The sequence below is a fragment of the Delphinapterus leucas genome, chromosome 10, assembly GCF_059928025.1.
Source record: "Delphinapterus leucas isolate spDelLeu-1000000601 "Yukka" chromosome 10, BTC_Dleu_Yukka2, whole genome shotgun sequence".
In the NCBI taxonomy this organism is placed as follows: Eukaryota; Metazoa; Chordata; class Mammalia; order Artiodactyla; family Monodontidae; genus Delphinapterus; species Delphinapterus leucas.
Window position 1 is genome coordinate 64437851 of NC_143138.1, and position 7714 is coordinate 64445564.

A 7714-nucleotide genomic window follows, 5' to 3' on the forward strand; every position below is an offset into this window, starting at 1 on the left:
ATGGAAATCAAAACCAAATGAGATACTACTTCATACCCCCTGGGGCGGCTGTAATAAAAAAGACAGATAATAACTGTTGTTTAGAATGTGGAGAAATTGAAACCCTTATACACTGCTGAGGGAAGATATAATGGTAGAGCCACTTTGGAAAACAGTCTGGCAACTACTCAAAAGGTTAAACGTAGAGCTACTATTTGACCCAGCAATTCCACTCCTAGGTATATACCAAGAGGAATGTATATGTATGTCTACACAAAAGCTTTTATTTGGGTCATAACAACACTATTCATAATAGCCAAAAAGTGGAAACAATCCAAATTTCCATCAGCTGAAGAATGGATGAACAATTGTGGTATACCCATCATTTAAATATTATTCCTCTATAAAAAGGAATGCAATACTGATACGTGCTACAATAATAGATTAACCTTAAAAACATGCTAAATGAAAGAAGTCAGTCACCAAACACCACATATTGTGTGATTTCATTTATGTAAAGTGGCCAGAATAGGCAAATCTCTAGAGACAGAAAGTAGAGTGGTGGTTGCCTGTGGCTGGGGGAGATAGAATGAGGAAATGGGAAGCAACTGCTAATAAGTTCAGAGTTTTTAAGAGGGTAACAAAATGGCCTAATATTAGATTGTGGCGATGATTGCACCACAGTATGAATATACTAAAAAGAGTTGAATAGTTGTGATAGAGACCATGTGGTCCACAAAGCCTAATATATTTACTATTGAGCTCTTTACAGGAAAGTTTGCCAATTTCTCCCTTATAGTAAGTTTTAAACTGAAATGTGTGAGTCCTCCAACTCTTTTCTTCTTTGTAAAAATTGTTTTGGCTATCCTGGGTCCTTTGCATTTCCATATAATTTTTTTTTTTTTTTTCGGTACGCGGGCCTCTCACTGTTGTGGCCTCTCCCATTGTGGAGCACAGGCTCCGGATGTGCAGGCTCATCGGCCATGGCTCACGGGCCCAGCCGCTCCGCGGCATGTGGGATCTTCCTGGACCGGAGCACGAACCCTTGTCCCCTGCATCGGCAGGCGGACTCCCCAGGCGGACTCCCAACCACTGCACCACCAGGGAAGCCCATCCATATAAATTTTAAGATCAGCTTGTCAGTTTTTCCAGAAAGGTCTGCTGGATTTTGATAGTGATTGTGTTAAATTTATAAGTCAAATTGAGGAGATCATTTTTTAATTAATCTCAAATTGTCTGATATTTTACTGGTGAAAACCTCTTCAACTGTCTTATGTGTCCTTTTTATAAGAACTATATAATTTTTGACCACTCCCTTGCTTTCTGGCATAAATTATTTCAAGGTCATTTCATAATTGTTCTTGTCACAGCTAAGGAGTTCTGGTTCTTTCAGTGGAGTCAATATTTTGGTTCTTGGTACATTGCTATCGGGGATGTTACTGCTCCAAAGCCCTCTCAGTGCACAGAGCTAGGGTATATTTGAATATAAATACATAAATAAATAGATACATACATAAGTAAATCCCCTATATACACACACATACACATTTATATCTATTAATTATTTATGTCATTGTATGTGTATATTTGTTTTCTTTTCTTTTTTTTTTCTGGTACGCGGGCCTCTCACTGTTGTGGCCTCTCCCATTGTGGAGCACAGGCTCCGGACGCACAGGCTCAGCAGCCGTGGCTCATGGACCCAGCCACTCCGCGGCATGTGGGATCTTCCCCGACCGGGGCACGAACCTGTGTCCCCTGCATCGGCAGGCGGACTCTCAACCACTGCGCCACCAGGGAATCCCTGTATGTGTATATTTGTATATTATATATGTATATACCTATATTAACATTCATGAGTAGTTCACACTGAATCCGCTAGTTCTAATCCAATACCGCAGAGTTCTTCCAGTTTTCTTCATTTCCATATTTGTTACTCCCTTCTTTGCAATGAGAAACCTGGCTTACATATTCTGTAATATACCTATATGTTTATATATTTTATATAAATAGATAGTTATAGCTGTGTCTGTATCTATACACTATATACTATATTAGTCTATATATATTTATGTATGGTAGGATTGGACTTTCCACCATCTCTGTGACTATCAGAGACAGACTGTCTTCTTTCCTCATGTTCTAACTGGGACCCCAAGAGGTCAAGGAACATTCCCAAGATCATTCTATTAGTGATGGACACAGGCCTTGCTGAACACAGGCCTCCCCACCCCCTGATGGGTTTGATTGTTTCCTGTGATTCCACAGCAAGCATAGACCTGACTCCCAGTAGGAGGATGTCTTAGATTGGCTGCCCTTGAAACAGACTCTGAGCTGCAGAGAGTTTGTTCCACAAACTTGTACAGGGAGTCTGTTAGAGAACATGCTCAGTAGACACAACTGTAAGGGGCAAAGGAGACAGAACTGGGCAGAAGGAGAAGCCAACCAAGGTTGGAAATGAGACCTCAGATCACCCTACAAGCAGATCTGGAGCTGGGGTAGCCCCCGAAGTTGACTCAAGTTGTGAGATGAGGAGCTGGCTTTTTTATCTCCACATCAGCCCACCATTGGCTATGGGCTGGCCCCTGGAACGGGGCATAGCCTGCATGGCCAGTTCCCTGTAGCTGAGGGCAGTTTCCAGTGAGAAGTGCAGCTATGAACTGTCAACAATTAATACAGCAGCTGAGGGATGGGTGCGTCAGCTCTGAAGAGGGGATGGGATAGAGCCCCACAGAATCCACTAGAGGGAAAGAAGTCTAGCCTGCAGGCAGTGATGTCAGACAAGTATTCAGCATCGCACAGGAGGTGGAGCTCAAGGAGCAGAATTAGAACAGGCAAGGACAGCTGGCATTTTGGCGCTAGAAACAGGTCCTGGGAACAGCTTACTGGGCATGAAGAGAGCACATGGTGTGAGAAGGTTCTGAGCTGGACCTTTTACTTCAGGCCTGTGTGTTTAGGGGCTGAATGGTCCAAGTAAAAAGAAATCGCAGGATCTCTCTGAGTTGCTTCCTTTCAGTTCATCAACTTCAACTGGCAGTTGTGATTTAGTTATGTGTTGCTTTCCTCCTTGAGTACTGAACTTAAGACAGTTGATAAATTGACCTCATAAAAAAATATAAGCTCAAGGGGAATTCCCTGGCTGTCCAGTGGTTAAGACTTGGGCTTGGGACTTCCCTTGGTGGTGCAGTGGTTAAGAATCCATCTGCCAATGCAGGGAACACAGGTTTGATCCCTGGTCCGGGAAGATCCCACATGCCACGGAGCAACTACGCCTGCGCGCCACAATTACTGAACCTGTGCTCCTAGAGTCCATGCTCCACAACAAGAGAAGCCCCCGCTTGCCGCAACAAGAGAAAGCCTGTACACAGTAACCAAAACCCAACACAGCCAAAAAAAAAAAAAAAAAAGACTCGGGCTTTAACTGCCGTGGACCCAAGTTCAATCCCTGGTTGGGGAACTAAGGTCCCACAAGCTGTGCAGTGTGGCCAAAAAATTCTGATTTTTACAATGGAGTCTTAGTCTGAGACTGGTTATGATCCTTGGATACTTCTACCAGCCACTTAAAGCCAACATAAAATTGTGTTGATGCTACCCTGAGGTCAGCTCAGCCCACAGGTAAGTCCTAGAAGGAGGTACTTTTCTGTTCTAGTCAGGAGTCTTTGCCTTCTGTGGGATTTGTGCCTATTCTCCCCGTATCACATGGGGTTCACTTCCTTCTTGTGCTGAATCCACTTGTGTCTAATCCATTGACTATTCTCTCAGCCCCTCTCTGCATTAACTCTGTTCCATGGGAGGGCCCAGAGGACACTCCTTTTATCAAAGCAGTCAAGAATGCACTAGTAGGGACTTCCCTGGTGGCTCAGTGGTTAAGACTCCGCACTCCCAATGCAGGGGGCCCGGATTCAATGCCTGGTCAGGGAACTAGATCCCACATACATGCCGCAGCTAAGAGTTCTCATGCCACAACTAAGGAACCGGTGAGCTGCAACTAAGGAGCCCACGTGCCGCAACTAAGACCCAGCACAACCAAATTAATCAATCAGTTAATTTTTTTAAAAAAAGAAAAGAATGCACTGGCGAGGGGCTTCCCTGGTGGTCCAGTGGTTAAGACTCTGTGCTTCCAATGCAGGGGGTGTGGGTATGATCCCTGGTCAGGGAACTAAAAATCCGATATGTCTCGCAGAGTGGCCAAAAAAAAAAAAAAAATGCACTGGTGAGAGAGACACCAGCATCAAGGAAAAACAGTGGTGACTGGTCTGCGGAGGCTGGGGCTAACAGTAGGAGATGCTCTTAGACTATCAGCTTCATCATAGGATGCAAAGATAATAGAGGTCAAGTGGCATAGCACTTAACTCTAAGAAGAAAAGTGAGCACAATTATTTTAATTAAAGAAATGCAGAAAGCTCTACAACTGGTTAATAGAAATGGGGTATAGTCATCATCTTACTTCATCTTCCCAGCAGCCCAGTGAAGCCATTTTACAGAGAAGCAAATCAATGCTGGGAAGGACCAACACCTTTGCCCAAGATCCACTGAAAGAGGCAGACCTGGACTCAACTGCATGGCCACCTGTCACCCAAGTCCAAGCATTAGCATCACACCATGCTGCTTATGGAAGAAGCGTGAGACACAGTTCCAACCCCTCCAGTAGCTAACAGGTCTCTGGGAGACAGGATCAGTATGAACAGATTCAGAGGAGGAACAGAGATAATGTTTGTTGAAACTTGATTCTATGGGATTTTCATCAGAACTCAGAGGTTGGCACTTACGCACAGACCTACTGTATGGAGCACGTGGATTGGTCAGCACAAGGAGGTGCTGTGGTGCATCACCCAATTTCCCCTTCTGGACCCAAGGTACTTATCTCACTAGCTGCCTGTGGGTTCTAATCACAGGACATAGAGCTTCTGAAATTCCATACCATGCTCAATGCTTGGCTTCATCATAGCACTAGTGCTCCTTTAAAATTGTGTGGTGGATCATCTTCTAACCTTGAACACTGACTGTAAACTCATTTTCTTCCTTTACTTTCTCAGAGAATTGCAGGTCAGCTACTTGCAAAAGTTCCTTTATCTTTGCCCTGGCATCTGCTTTGTTTCCCTTCAGGAAGCTCTCCTGCTCTGTGTCTGAACTGTAACCTGGAGTCATGATAAATACATTTATAGCATGTGCTATACTGAAAAAAACACCAACAAATTAGCTTCCTCAAAAAATTAGACATAGAATTACCAAATAATTCAGCAATTTCACTTCTGGGTACATACCCAAAAGGATTGAAAGCAGGAAATCAAACAGATATTTGTACACCAATGTTCATAGCAGCATTATTCACAATAGCCAAAAAGTGGAAGCAACCCAAATATCTATGAATGGATGAATAAATAAACAAAATATGGTTGGGATATTAATCAGCTATAAAAAGGAATGAAGTTCTGATAATGCTACAAATGGATGAACCATGAACATATTATGCTAAGTGAAATTAGACACAAAATGACAAATATTATATGATTGCACTTATATGAGGTACCTTTAATAGACAAATTCATAGAGAAAAAGTAGAATAGTGGTTTTACAATAGCCAAAACATGGAAACAACCTAAATGTCCATTGACAGATAACTAGATAAAGAAGATGTGGTATATATACACAATAGGATATTAGCCATTAAAAAGAATGAAATAATGCCATTTGCAGCAACATGGATGACTTAGAGATTATCATACTAAGCGAAGTATGTCAGAAAGAGAAAGACAAATACCATATGATATCACTTATACATGGAATCTAAAATACAACACAAATGAACACATCTACAAAACAAAAACAGACTCACAGATATAGAGAACAGACTTGTGGTTGCCAAGGTGGGTGGGAGGGAAGGACTGGGAGTTTGGGATTAGTAGATGCAAACTATTGTATATAGGATGGGTAAACAACAAGGTCCTACTGTATAGCACAGGGAACTATTCAATATCCTGTGAGAAACCATAGTAGAAAAGAGTATGAAAAAGAAAAAAAAAATATATATATATAACTGAGTCACTTTGCTGTACAGCAGAAATTAAACACAACATTGTAAATCAACTATACTTCAATATTTTTTTTTTTTAAGTAGAATTGTGGTTACCAGGGCCTGGGGGAGAGGTGAGTGGGAAGTTACTGTTTAATGGGTGCACAGTTTCAGTTTGAGATGATGAAAAAGTTCTGGAGATGGACAGTGGTGATGGTTGCACAACAATGTGAATGTACTTAATGCCACTGACCTGTACACCTAAATACAGCACATGCTATAAATGTATTTTCTTCATAACTTTGGAACCGCAACTTTAGTTCATTTACAAGATAGAAAATGTCAGCTGTATAATCCAGTTGCTAACACCAATCTTCTCTGTCATTAAATCAGATCAGATTTACCTATTGTCAGAAGACATCTGTTTATTTTTTACATCAAATAGATGTGTTAATACTTATTTCAAGGAACATGACAGTAACCACTAGGAAATAAATAAATCTTATAAATCAGATTATTAAAATCTATCTAGTTTAAAGTGATATAGTTCTTGGGCTTCCCTGGTGGCACAGTGGGCTTCCCTGGTGGCACAGTGGTTAAGAATGTGCCTGCCAATGCAGGGGACACGGGTTTCAGCCCTGGTCCAGGAAGATCCCCCATGCCACGGAGCAACTAAGCCCGTGTGCCACAACTACTGAGCCTGTGCTTTGGAGCCAGTGAGCCACAACTACTGAAGCCCACACGCCTAGAGTCTGTGCTCCACAACAAGAGAAGCCACCGCAATGAGAAGCCCATGCACCACAACGAAGAGTAGCCCCCGCTCGCCGCAACTAGAGAAAGCCCCTGTGCAGCAACGAAGACCCAATGCAGCCAAAAATACATAAATAAATAAATAAAATAAAGTGATATAGATCTAATATAATTAAGTTATCCATTTTATAATCTTACTAAAAATAAGATAATACATCAATATATTGTTTCTTACTAATTTCTAATAATGCAATGTAATGTGTAGCTAAAATTATACATGTGAAACAAGGAGTATGATAAATGCATGGTTTCCCTGGGTAAAGAGTACATATGTGTATGTGGATGTGATTCAAATTCTAGTGTTTAGCTTTTTAAAAAAATTAATAAACATCAAGTATAAAAACAGTAAATAACCCCATTATAGGAAATCTTTTCCTATTTAATGAAAGAGAAAAGTATTTACTGCTAAACACTAATTAAACTAGCGTGTAATTTCATTTTTTTTTTTTGGTCAATAGAAGGTAGACCATATTTAACAATTTTTAGGGAGTTCCCTTGCTGTCCAGTGGTAGCACTCGGTGCTTTCACTGCCGTGGCCAGGGTTCAGTCCCTGGTCAGGGAAATAAGATCCCGCAAGCTACATGACGCGGCCGGAACAAAACCAATTTTTTTTTTTTTGCGGTACGCGGGCCTCTCACTGTTGTGGCCTCTCCCATTGCGGAGCACAGGCTCCGGACGCGCAGGCTCAGTGGCCATGGCTCACGGGCCCAGCCGCTTCGCGATATGTGGGATCTTCCCGGACCGGGGAACGAACCGGCGTCCCCTGCATCGGCAGGCGGACTCTCAACCACTGTGCCACCAGGGAAGCCCCAAAACCAATTTTTAAAACAATAAGGATTTACCATTGTAACAAATACTTCATGATATGATTTTTTTTTTTTTGGCTGCGTTTTGGGTCTTCATTGCTGCGCGGGG

The 7714-nt window shown here is 42.1% G+C and overlaps 1 long non-coding RNA gene across 1 annotated transcript in view; it reads left to right on the forward strand.

The window, feature by feature from the left end:
- Window positions 1-7714, forward strand: part of LOC111174453 (uncharacterized) — a 60531-nt gene that overhangs the window by 31437 nt on the left and 21380 nt on the right. The window contains exon 2 of the long non-coding RNA XR_002644454.3: window positions 4437-4832. This is a non-coding gene — a long non-coding RNA (uncharacterized LOC111174453). The remainder of the gene's footprint in view (window positions 1-4436; window positions 4833-7714) is intronic.